The sequence below is a fragment of the Epinephelus fuscoguttatus genome, linkage group LG23 (assembly GCF_011397635.1).
Source record: "Epinephelus fuscoguttatus linkage group LG23, E.fuscoguttatus.final_Chr_v1".
Lineage (NCBI taxonomy): Eukaryota > Metazoa > Chordata > Actinopteri > Perciformes > Serranidae > Epinephelus > Epinephelus fuscoguttatus.
The window spans coordinates 11,573,590-11,586,937 of NC_064774.1; the positions used below are offsets into that span (position 1 = coordinate 11,573,590).

General features: G+C 43.1%; 1 protein-coding gene across 6 annotated transcripts in view; it reads right to left on the minus strand.

Annotated features, from left to right (window-relative positions):
* pcdh7b (protocadherin 7b) overlaps nt 1-13,348 on the minus strand; it is a 176,911-nt gene that overhangs the window by 84,510 nt on the left and 79,053 nt on the right. The window lies entirely within an intron of this gene.

Consider the following 13,348-nt stretch of genomic DNA (forward strand, 5'->3'; position numbering starts at 1 on the left):
CTTTAAAGGTCTGTAAATTTCGTCCATCCGAATATGCATGGCTCTGAATGCAGATTGCACCATATTGCTACTGACTTCTTCTTCTGTTACACATTGAATGCTTTCGAATTATGGGTCAAAACCCAGGGTGGAATCTGTGGAGCATGCGCTGAATACCTTGACCAGTTTGGGTCTGACTGACTGTATACATGCAGTCATTCGACTGCCAATCGCAATACCTGGGTGTGTTTGTCGGACTTTGAGAAATTTGATTTCATACAATTTCAGTAGGACTAACATGTTTACATGTATTTCAAAAGTCCGGGTTTAGTACAGACAGTACAACCAAAAGGAAAGGTCCCCTGTATTTCACATCATTTTGCGTTCTTTTCTTAGAAGCTAAAGAGTCAGAGTCAGTTTATTTGGCATTTGCAGTAAAATACCACATTGGAAAACAATTGCGAGAGTTCACATTAAGGACATAAGGGACCATAAGACAAACATTAGAATGAATAAATAATACAAACAGGTAGGTACATAACAAGGACAATGCCCCCAGCAATACGCCCACATCATCTAAGAAGGTACAAGAAATTTAAAAGTGCAAACAATAGCACTAAAGTCATTGATAAAGTACAAGACTTCGAAAAGTGCATGATAAAGAAGTACATGTTTGGCACCCTTTTAAAAGTATAATAATAACAATAATAACAATAATAGATACTCACATTTGTACCAATGTGTGCAGGCACAAGGATGGATTCAAGTGACCAGTTGAAGGTTATTTAAGCTACGCACAGCACAGGGAAAGAAACTCTTAATGAACTGAGAGGTAGAACGTTTAATGGAACGGTACCGTCTGCCAGAAATGAGGAGAACAAAAAGACTAGAGGCAGGGTGACTTGTGTCGCTAACAATCTTTGAAGCCCGGGCCAAAAGCCTCGAGTTGTAAAGCTCATCAAGACCAGGCAGGTCGGTACCAATGATTTTTTTGAGCCAGATTAACTACCCTGGTCAAGGAATTACGGTCCTGTGCAGTTAGGTTTCCTAGTGGTAGAGATGCTCTCAAAAATGGTTAGTTACTGGTTAATGGTGTCAGGTTATCAAAAGCAAACTTAAGTGAGACTGACATCCCCAGTGGGAACCCTGTATAAACAGTATACTGGCAGTAAGCAGGTTACATCTGGTTCCAGTTGCTTCAGTTGGCAAAACGTGTCCACCTTTTGTGTTTTTCTCAGAAAGTTCTGCAATCACACAAATGTGTTTTATAATCAGCGGCGCATTCCTTGTGTGCAAAATTAAATTGCCGGCGAGTGCTTCAGACGCGTGGAAAGAATGTGTTGAGCAGGAGGAAAGAGTTCCAGCAGAGTTGTTATGCATGGATTTGTGTATGTGCCTTAACTGTGAGATACGAGGAGGGGAGGGGTGGGGGGAGTGAGAGACGGTGTTTGCACATAAAGTGTAGCATGTTTGGCAAATGCATGAATGAATGCATGAGCGGCCTCGGCTTGGTGTCGGGCCTACAGAATGTGTGAACACCTGAATGTGTTTTTCTGAATTCTTGTTGTTTGTGCTTTTTTATTTTTTTTTTCCAACAAGTCCCCGAAGTGAGAAAAATAATAATAATAAAAAAGAATGCCTTCATTCTTTCTCAGTGTTCCTCTCAGATATGCTCCTGGTGTGAAGTTGGTATGCTGTAACATATGCACATACATATGTATAGTCGTCCCTTGCAGTGGTCTTCTTTGGATGCACAGCCAGCATTTGAGCATCAGAAAATATAGATATAAATAAATAAACACTTGCAGGCAGCGAGTAAGATTATTGGCATCCCTTGCAGCGAGCCCCCTCCCATGCTATAGACCTCACACTGGGAAAGACATGGCACCCACTGCGTCCCCGTGCTGCACACCTGATGTTCCTTCTGCACAACCTGTTCCCCTCATCTCTTCAACGATCATGCGCAGAATCCTAACCGCTTATTGTGACAAAAGAAAGTTAGAAAGAAAAGGAGGACCAGGAGGAGTCGGAGGAGGTGGGAAAACAAGCAGAAGACAGAGTGCCTGGGAGGAAAAGGAGGGGGGGGAAGGAGGGAGTGGAGGGAGGGAGGCTTTGGCTGAGTGCCTTGGAGGTGTTTAATTGTCTTCGCCGAAGACCGCCCCACCAAATGCAACACCTGACACACATACCCTTAGCCAAGGAGCGATGGTATCGTGTGAGGGGAAAAAGAAAAGCAAAAAAGTAGGCGCATTCCAAATTAACAGCTGTCGGAGGAACTGATTTTATTCTGAACATAACAAATGCCCGTGCCATTTGGAGACAAGCCAAATTGCTAGTCACCGCTTCGTTGCACCTAAAAAGGCACAAAATGCACATGGCGGCGTGTATGACTGTAGGCCCTCATTGAAAATACAGTCATGTCTCTGCAGCGCCATGAAAAACCATTCTGCTCTCCTTTTCTTTCTCCTACAAGTGCCGGCTGAATCGTCCAGACTGCAGAAGACAATGCAAAAAAAACAACCGACCGAAAATCGACGCACGTATTCCCTCCAAAACAACATGGCTGCCCTGCTCGAGTGGGGCTTTTATTGCGAGCACTTGACAATAACACCTTTAAAACACATTTGCTGCCTCATATTCTGTAGGTACACACAGTCAATACAAAGTGGTGGCACTTTTTTTCCTCTCTCAAACCAAATGGCCATCGTGGTTGTGTGATGCTTCTCGGTGTATCAGCGTTTGTACTGTAAGCCAGCTGAATGGCTTTTTTAATCTCTGTCAGGAGTGGGTGTGAGCCGCCTGTAGTTACACAAAACACCACAGCAACAATTCCATTATCCACACTTGGACCTTTGCAGTATGTGTGTGTGTATGTGTGTGTGTGTGTGTGTGTTTCTGCACACCACATACATACATCAGTTCTTATTTATCCTTGGCAGTCTCCTCTGGATCTTACATTGCAGACAGTGTAGTATCAGAAGCATTACATCCATTTTTAAACAACGCTGTTTGTTTGACGCACCTCGGTTGTTTCAAATCTTAACAAAATTTGTCCTTAACCTTGGAGGTCATGGTTTCTGTTTGGATTACAGAAAATCTACAGGCTGGATTTTCATCAAACTTTGTGGAAAGGTGTAGCACAGGCGATTACCGAACCCATTAAAATTTGGAGCAGAACCGAATCACGGGGGGGATATACGAATTGTTTTTCACTTTCGTTAACATTGCAAGATAGGACCATTGGCCTTGGCATTGGTCTTCACTCTCTTGACTACCCTCCTACTTACAAAGTTGATTTAAAGAGTCAGTTCATCCAAATTACCAAAGATTTGTCAATGATATTTCTTCCTCTTCTCAAATACACTGAAGATGACACCTAAAAATTGTTATTTACACTCTAGTTGAGTTGTTACGAATCCTTTTTGGCTTGCTTTTCAAGGTCTGAGGAGGTCGAATTAGTAATTCACAAAGATGAAATCTGAGAAGATACAATGCTGTGTTGCAGAAATTCATTTTTTTGTTATTGTTCTACCCTGTTAATCATCTCACATCCTCTCAGATTTATCTTGTGTATCCTTAGGAGGGTTCTGATGCTCAAGTTGAGAACCTACCTGGGGCTCTAGATAATCTATAGAACTAGTCGTTGTCTTAGGGACAATTTCTTTGGTATAGAGTAGCTACAAAGAAAACTGTGCACACGGAGGTCTATGTATCATCCAGAGCTGTGGATCTCAACCTTTTTCGTGTCAAGGACACCTAAATTGATACACATTCGGTCATGAACCCCCACTTGAGAAGATTCTGTTTCAGGGACCTTCATCTGAGGAGATTTGGTTGTTTGACATGATTAAGACTGTCAACTACAGCTGAGGTAGAGGAAGTAAAATCTAAGATCAGAATAGTCACACTCCTTTCTGTAGTGAATTGAATAGTGAAAATAAACCATTCCCAATTTTTCTGGGGACACCCTCGAACTCCCTCAAGGTCCACTGGTTTAGAATCACTGTACCTGAGAAACATGGACTTTGTTTCTGGAAAGACATGTTGCAGCTGAATTTTAAAAAGATATATTTTTCAGTGCTGGAGTAGATCTCCAAATCTTGACAAATAAAACTATGCATGGCTAGATACTGATAGAGGTACATGAGAAAATATTTTTGCAGTTGGGTCAACCGGTCCTTTAACAGGAAACACACCTAAGCTGTCCACACATCTGGTCTTTCTGCTTCAAAGAACACTTCATCCACAAAATGATCATGTGTATATCAACTGCTCACCCTGTATTGAATTTAGTTTATTTGTACAAATTAAAAGTTAAAACATTGTGCAGGAGAGGATACAGGCCAAAAGATTGACAGAGGTTTTCTGTTAATGCAGAATTTTCTCAGTTTTTGAATTCTTCATAACCATGGAGGCATTTGAGAAAACTGAAGCAAACTCTTACCAAGGTTCTTGACATAAAAAAGGTCGGGAACAGCAACTTTAAAACATCAAAGTCACACAATAACACAAACAAACTAACTGATCGAAGCAGTGGTAGACCATCAGCTCCTGTGTTCAGTGAACTAAAATTGCCGTTTTGTCAATGGAGTCTGGCTTTGAAGAGAGCATTGATAAGTTCTACGTTTTGTTCACTTTCCTGTTGGAGAGGACCTCTGTTTGGGAAGTTCTTAGCACACGACTGGATAAATAAGACTCGGATTATGCTGCACGAGTCGGTTAAGAGTTCTATGATTTCAATTTATCAGGAATTGTCTTTGTTTTTGGATTCTTCGTTCACTGTTAAGTCATGCAAGATCATGTTGTGGGTGAAGTATCCCTTTAAGAACAGGTATTCTTTTAAACTTAATTCTGTCCGAGTGCTGAGTTCCACGAGTTCAGACTGCACTGGGTGGGCTTTACAGTCCATGTGTGCCCGTGTGGAGAGACAGGACTGCGGATGTGACACTTGGGTATGATTTGAATACCTGCCTGCTCCGGCTGAGCTGTGATCAATCATCTCTCTGTCAAGCGCCACTCCCTGCTGGCAACTTCTCCACGCATGTAACCCCATCCCTCACTTTTCTCCCTCCTGTTTCTCATTCTCCGTCTCTCTCCTGTTTTTTTTTTCTTTTATTAATTTTCTCTCTATCTCTTGGTCTCTTTCCAACCTCCCATCCTTCGATCCGTTTCTGGGCTCCTGCACAATGTGTTACTCATTTACTCTGCTTTCCCTCAGTGCTTTCTCTCACATCATCTCACCAGGTCCTCTTGTTCTTTCTGTCTCGCTCGCTGTCGAACTGCCTGAGGACATCACGGAAAGAAATAAGGGGCGTGGGGTAAGGGACAGATGGAAATGAACGGGAGACACACGGCAAGAGGACTGTGCTCGATACAAACCCTGCTGCAAGCATTGCAAATCTTTTTATGCACTTTTTATTATGTGCTCATTATTATTTCTTTCATTTCTGTCCTGATTTTAATTTTTCCAATTAATGTTGTAGTGTTTTTAACTTGTGTGCACACATGGCCTGCGACCTTGGGGAGGGCGATGGGGGGAGAAGCGTGTGTAACATGCTGATTGATAGCACGAGTGCCTTCCACTGGGTGATTTTTCACTGCGCCGCTCTCCACCGGGTGGTGATGGGCGCACGGCACACACACAAACACACACGCGCAGACACACATACTCCCAGCCCTCCACCAAGTTGGGGGAAATCAGACCTAAGACCAGCGCTGCTGCCGCTCCGCTCTTGAAATATGAATGGTTTTAATTAAACAAACTCGCTTTGCCATCTGGCCCTACAATTGGGCTTGCCTAATGAACGGAGTTACACACAAACACACACACGCACATTATTAACCAGGCTAAGCAGCATTCCAGCGGGCAAAGCTTCGGAAATAGAGAGAAACAACAACAATGAAGTGATCCAGTGAGGTGCTTCACAGGGCTGGAAAATGATGCAGTGCCTCATTGTGCTGAACGAGGGGTGTGCGCGAGTGTGTGTGATGGCTATTTGTTTTTATGTGACTGAGCATGTGTGTGCATTTCAGTCTGTCTGTCTTGTGCATGTCAGCACAGGCTCAGACTGTCTGGACTACCTGCAACTGCTGAGATGTGCCACTTGTCTGTCCTACTCCACTGGGCCAGCTAGCCAACACTAAATGATGATGTTTGTAATCCAACGGTGGTACCCCAAGATTTCTCAGCGGGAGAGACAGGAGTGAGATAGAGGCTGGTGTGTGTGTGTGTGTGTGTGTGTGTGTGTGTGTCTGTGTGTGTGTGCTGGGGGGTGGTTGTCTGGCAGCCAAAGCGGAGAAACGTGGGAGGCATGCTAACGTTAGCAGCCAGTGGGACGTGCTATTACTCTCTTAGAGGCTACAATAAATTTGCACTATTCATCCGTCTTAGCAGCCAGTGTAAATGAAATCAGGCATCATCAGCCTCTGTGAGATGCACTCAGTGATGTAGTGGTAAGTAAAAAGTTGAGTAAACTGTTTTATATCCTGTCTGCTAGAAACCATCATGAGGGACCAACAGGAGCAGGAAACTTTCCCTCTTAAAGGGACAGTTTAAATCAAAAACACATATTTTAACTCTTACCTGTAGCGCTACTTATCAGTCTAGGGTGAGCTGTCGATAGTTGGAGGTATCGGCTGTAGAGATGTCTGCCTTCTCTCCAATATAATGGAACTAGATGGCACTAGGCTTGGGTACTGATACCTTGAATTCGGTACCAGCACCCAACGGTACCTTTTATGGTGCTTTACTTTCTCTCTAATAACAAAAATGCAATTTTTGGACAAGCTGCAGGGAAGATGTAGTAGACTAAAGCACAATCCACACATAGAGCTTATCTTTTGTCTGTCTGCATGTGTCTGCTCGTCTAACAGTGATACCAGGCTATTACTAAAATAATCTAGAAAAGAAAATAGACCAGATGTCAAAACTATCTTGGTGGATCCGCACTGCAGAATTAGTTTTGGCTCGTTGGAGAGCTGGCAGCGCTCCATGGCCGTATTTCCGGCTTTGGGGCACTTCCGCCTCCTGTCTGAAGTTGAACGCAGCTACTCCGTGGCTGGTTTCCAGGCTTCAGGGCGCTTTGCTGCACTTCCGGCTCTTGTCTAGACTTTGTGGGTCTTGTCCAGATGTGCTCTGTGGTACCAATAGATGTGATGTGAATCAGTACTTGGTAGGTCGGTATTCTTAAAAGTACAGAGTTTGGAACCCATTCTTAGATGACACTCAGTTTGTGGTGCCTAAATTGCCAAAAAAACACATGCAAAAACTGTCTCTTTCCAGAAATCATGACCCAGTTAGTCAAGATGTTTGATTCTCTCCAGCCAAACTCTAACTTTAGCTAGCTCAGTGGTGCCGGGTGAGCTAGCAGTAGATGCACACTTCCTTCTACCTACCTTCTGAACTACAGCTGCCAACTGTGCGCAGAAAGAAGCATGCATCTACTGCTAGCTCACCTAGCACCACTTAGCTAGCTAAGGTTAGAGCTTGGCTGAGGAGAATGCCATTAATATTTATGTCTTGCACTGTCACGAGCATGAGCCTCTTGTTAACTGGTAGATGCACACTTCCTTCAGTTGGTGAGTGCAGTCCGAGATTGAGAACGAGTTGGAGAGCAGAAGATGTAAACATTTATGATGTCCTTTTCAGCTGAGCTTTAACGTTAGCTGGTTGAAAGCTCGATGCATCTTGCTAAGACGCTAAAGGGTGCCTTTGGAGTACATAATACACACAGCGGGGTGTGACAGTGTGCCACTATTTGATGACCTGGAAATGAGGACAAGCACTGCTGTTATGAAACTCTTGCCCATAAGTAAATACACACTTCCTTCTGTATACATCAGGTAAATGCACCAAAGGATACCCTATGTGTCACTATGAGACGCAGGGGGGCGTTACAAAGTCTCTACATTTGACAACCTGGGATTGAGAACAGGTTGGACAGCACAGGATGTAGATTTCTGACGTCCTCCTCAGCTGAGCTTTAAGGTTAGCTAATTGAAAGCCTGATGCATCTCATAAAGACGCTAAAGGGTGCCTTTGGCATGGATATAACAGCAGTGGGGTGTGACAAAGAGTCAGTATTTGACGACAAGGAAATGAGAATAAGCTCCGTTGTCACAAGCTCAAGCCTTTATCAATGAGTAGATGTACGCTACCTTCTGGGCAGAGATAGGGTTGGTGGGTTTAGTTTGGTAGAAAGAAAATAGTTCCTACATGAAACTGCTCACAACAAGGTCTGTGGATTATCTTGAGTAACCAGGTCATGATTTCTGGAAAGAGACATTGCTGTTGAGTTTTTCAGATGTGTTTTTAGGGCACTTCAAGCACCTCAAGCCGAGCGCCATCTAGTTCCGTTACATATCAGAGAAGGCAGACATCTCTACGGCTGATATCTCCAACACTCTGCAACTCACACCGAAACAGTCTAGATTGATAGACTGCACTACAGGTAAAGGGAAAGGGTGAATGGCCCTTTAAAAATGTTCTTATTCTTTCTCTCTCCTCCCGATCACTACACACACACTCGAGCCCACATTGGTACATTTGCTTTGCTTACCTGTGTGGAGCATTAGCCGCCGGCAACACAGCACGTACAAACACACAGTTGAATACAAGAAGGTGAAGCTAAAAGGTTAAAATTTTACATTAGCATTTATTTTCTCTATTAAAAAAAAGCCACTCTATAGGATAAATCCTTGCCAGCGTGACCCACAGCACAACAAGCACAGCTGCACTGATGCACTGAACAATGATATTACATCTCCAGCGCCGGGAGCTCTTTAGATTCGCGCAGAGGTTTCATATAAAAAAAAACCACTTTGCACACCTCAGACACCTCGCTCATGATGAAAGGGCAGCGTGGAAGCGTGTTATTTTTAAGGTGTACTTGAACTAACACTGTAACACCCCCCACCCAACGGCAATGTGGAGATCAATAATAGAGCACGAGTCTTTGACCCAGCGATAACGCCGTACATTTGGAAGAGCTCTTTGACATCCATAACGGCCTAATCGGGTGTTTGACTCCAAACACTCAGCGTTTATGAATATCTGATGAGCACCGGGGTAAGCTTATGAATAAGTGAGGGGCACAGCTGTGCATCAAAAAGATCAAGACTTCATGAACTGAAATGCCATAGCAGGGGAATACATCGAGCTGCTCAAGATTTATGGTGAAATTGATGGATTTCTCGCTCCAAAAAACTACAAATTGACTTCTTTGTGCGGCGTTCAGCTGAACAAACTCAGATACATGTGTAAAGATACAGCAGAATCCTCATAGGTTCCTGACATGCAGCTTTTTTAACTGTCTCTCACTCTGCCGAAACAACGTATGAAGAAGAAACTACAGAGGAGGCTTGTGGAAGGGGTCAAGAATGTGTTCGTATTCCCGCAATGACCCGAGCACTCCCTGTTTGGAGTTGGTTCTGGAGGAATTTGTCTTGGATGGAGAGGTTGTTTTTGTCTTTTCTTGTTTTTTCTTGTTTGACACTCCCCACGGAAAGAAGTCAACCAATAGAAAATAATAAAGTTCGAAACCTGACCTTGATGAAGGAGATGAGGAAAAGAAAACAGGGTCCCTCGGCACATCTGTGCATGGTAGAAAGAAAGGAAGGATAGAGGCAGAGAGTGAAAAACAGACTGTGTGTGTGTGTTGTCTGTATTCGTACGGATGCCTGCATACATATATATATATGTGTGTGTGTGTTGGTGGGTGTGCGTGCTCGTGCGTGCAGACAAGCAGTGGAGGACGATTGTTCCTGCGCACTGTGCGAACATCGATCGACAACGAGCGAGTTAGAGCTGGAAGAGGCACGGCATCAAAAAGGAGACACGAGCCTTTGTCCGCCGCTCACCCTGACACAAAGCAGTGGCAATCAAACATGATGAATCAGTAACGCTCTGAATGGAAAACAAAAAATCAAATCCTTCGGATTCAGTTTGCAAACTGACAAACCCTCAACCCGAAGGTCGAAACTTTCATAGTCTTATATTGACTCCAGTCACTTTTATCTGCACGCTCATATTCTCTTTGACTTTCCCCTCTTCCTTCACCGTCAAAAAAAATCACCGTCACATTAAGCACGTAAATTCATGCAATTACCTGCGATCACTAATGATGCCCACGCCAAGCCATCTGCTAACTTTTGTTCTCCCTCTTTCCTCATAACTCCCCCATTTTCTAGAAAAGGGCCGGGGCTTCATACAGCAGTGCTGATGATGTCTGAGTGTGCTCTGGCTACAACACAAGGGGGAGTGCTAATGACTGTAGTTAGCATCCCTCAAGAGGCTGAAGCACTTTGCCAATATTTGCCCTAACCTTAGATGATTGCATTTACTTTACACTTAGGTATTTAGCGGATGCCCTCATCCACTGTGACCTCGAACAAGTGAGCAAACAGGGGCTCAGCGTCTTCCACAAGGACACTAACAGGAAGCATATAGCTGTGTTTTTTGTTGTTGCTTGGGATTGAACGACAGAACCTACACCAATTACAGCCTCTCGGACCACAAGGCCACCCCGCTGCCTCCCTAACTGCAGATCGCATCTCCTCATAGCCTCGGAGTACAAACTGTAAGAAGCTCGGAATTTTAAAAAACTGCGAGAGAGATTCAGAGGTTGCTTTGAGATTGAAAAACAATATGTTGAACAAAACATTCACATGTGCAGCTGCCTTTCCATTTGCACACACACACTCACACACACTCACATACACACCAGTTCGGCTGATCTCACTAAAGATAGCGAGCAGCAGCAGAGCATGTTGTTTCTCTTGGATGGAGAGCGATTCATGAATTGACCTTGACTCTGCTCCTCCAACAAATCTCCTTTAAAGCTCCAGTGTACTTTGCAATAGCACCCTCTCAAACCGTGGAAAAAGGGAGAATTAACAACATATGCGAGCTGAGCTGAAACTAAAATTGATGGGGAGTATTTTGCCAAATACTTCAGGTCACTGTGCTAATTGGGAAATATTTTACATCATGTTTTATGATACATGGGGTTTTTTTTCGTGGTATGCGAGATTCTGTTTTGTTTCATTAATTGTGCTGTTTTTTCTTCTCAAGGTGGATTTGATTTGAAGCCTCGTTCCCACACAGTTTCATTTTGTGTCTGTAAAGTATTAAAGTACGCGAGGAAATGTATCTCTGCACAGATGGATAAACACAGCACTGCAGAAAAGAGAAAAGCTCGTTCTGAGTATGTTTTTCACCATCCAGTCTCATGGAATATGTGCACGGAGCATCCATCCATCCATTTCCTGTACCCACTTATCCTCTTAAAGTTTTGGGTACACCCAGGACAGATTGCCAGACTATCACAGGGCTGACACACAGAGTCACACTCACATTCACACCTGCGGGCAAATCAAAGTCACCAGTTACTTGAACCTACATGTCTGTGGACTGTGGGAGAAAGCCAGAAACCCACACTAACCCATGCTAACTCCAGGCAGAAGGGCCCCAGCAGGCCAGCGGGCTTAAACCCGAAACCCTCTTGCTGTGAGGCGACAGTGCTAACCACTTTAGTAGCTTGTCACCCCCGCATAGAGCATTATCGAGGCAAAAATAGGACCAATTATGCATGGTGACAAATAACTGAGGAGGTTAGCCTGCCTGGCGTGTCGGCAGTATTTAATATTTTAATAATATAATAATATTTTGTTAAAAGACTGTGTTGTTACACAGCTAGCATGCTACCAAGGGTCGCTAAATATGCCATCAAACTTTACTCTGGAGAAAAAAGTATAAATTGAGCTGTCAACATAGACAAGCAAATGAAATGAATAACACAGCCTGTTAGCTAATTCGATTTTTGCTGCCTGAATTCAACGAAATAGCCTGTTAGCTAATTTGTTTTTATGCTGCTTAAATTAAATGAAATAACCTATTAGCTCATTTGTTTTTGAGCTACTTGAATTCAACAACATAGACCGTTAGCTGAATCATTTTTGAGCTGCCTGAATCCAGTGAAATAGCTTGTTAGCTAATTCAATTTTAGCTGCTTGAAGTCAATGAAATAGCTTGTTAGCTAATTTGTTTTTATGCTGCTCAAATTCAACAAAAAGTAGTTTGTTAGCTGATTTGTTTTTATGCTGACTGAATTGAACAAAATAGCCTGTTAGCTAGTTTGTTTTTATGTTGCTTGAACTGGATTAAATAGCCTGTTAGCTAATTAATTTGTTAGCTAAGTAAGTTTTTTACTGCTTGAATTGAATGAAATAGCCTGTTAGCTCATTTGTTTTTGACCTACTTGAATTCAACGACATAGACTGTTAGCTAAATAATTTTTGAGCTGCCCGAATCCAGTGAAATAGCCTGTTAGCTAATTCATTTTTATGCTAACTTCCTGTTGCGAACAAAGTACACAGCCTGTCTGAAAAGTTTTTCAACGTACTAAAGGCAAATTCCAGACCCAAAAAATAAAAAAAATTTAAAAAAAATGAAAAGAGAGTCTGTAAAGACATCACGGAGGTTACCACGGAAATGAATGGACTCTCGGTTGACTTGCATATGTACACAGGCCTATGTAGAGATGAGTTTACAAACTAAGCGTACCCCAAATATGGTGCAAACGTTCGCTGTCACAGCTAACTCTCTTCCATGACCAACACATAACATTACGTTAGCAGCTGCTGGGCGATCTCAAGCCATCTTTTGTCCTATATTTAGTTGTTTAGGTACTTGTCGCAATATGTCAGACAGTGTTGGGTGTTGAGAGACCAAACTGAGGCGTGACAGTTGGGTCCCACTTTTCATCTAACTGGGTTATTTTAGCTGTCGGCTGTCCCTTGTCCTATTACTTTTAAACAGGGACCAAACTGAAATGAGTCTTTTAATTGGGTCTAATTTGGCCACTTTAATGGGCGCCTATTGTCTGAAACAAAGGAGATTTTAAGTATCCACAAGGTAGCTGTATCAGCTCACATTAAAGTGGCTCAAATCCCTTTTAATCTGTATTAAGGCCAGCATCTGAGACAGCTCACTGTGGGACACCTGTGTAACTGCCTGTTTGATGTGCACATCTGTCTGCTTTCTATCTCGGGGTCATTGCAACCCTACCTTTGGATATTGTCCCCTCCCAGATGTCCCCTAAAGGATGCCCAGGCTTCACTGAGTGGATACAGCAGAATATTATATCGACTGCGCTGATCTAAAATAAGTTAAGACATCATCTCTGGAACAACTCCATCTTTAAAAAAATAAATAAATGAAAAAGAGAGGATGTGAATCTTTAAGCCATTTGAATATCTTTATCCTAAGCTGCAGCGGGGAAGCCTCTGCACTTAGGCTTAGCACTCTCAAGACAGCTCCTCCTTGTTAAGCATCGCCTCAGACTCCTCGACTATGAATGGGACCATTACC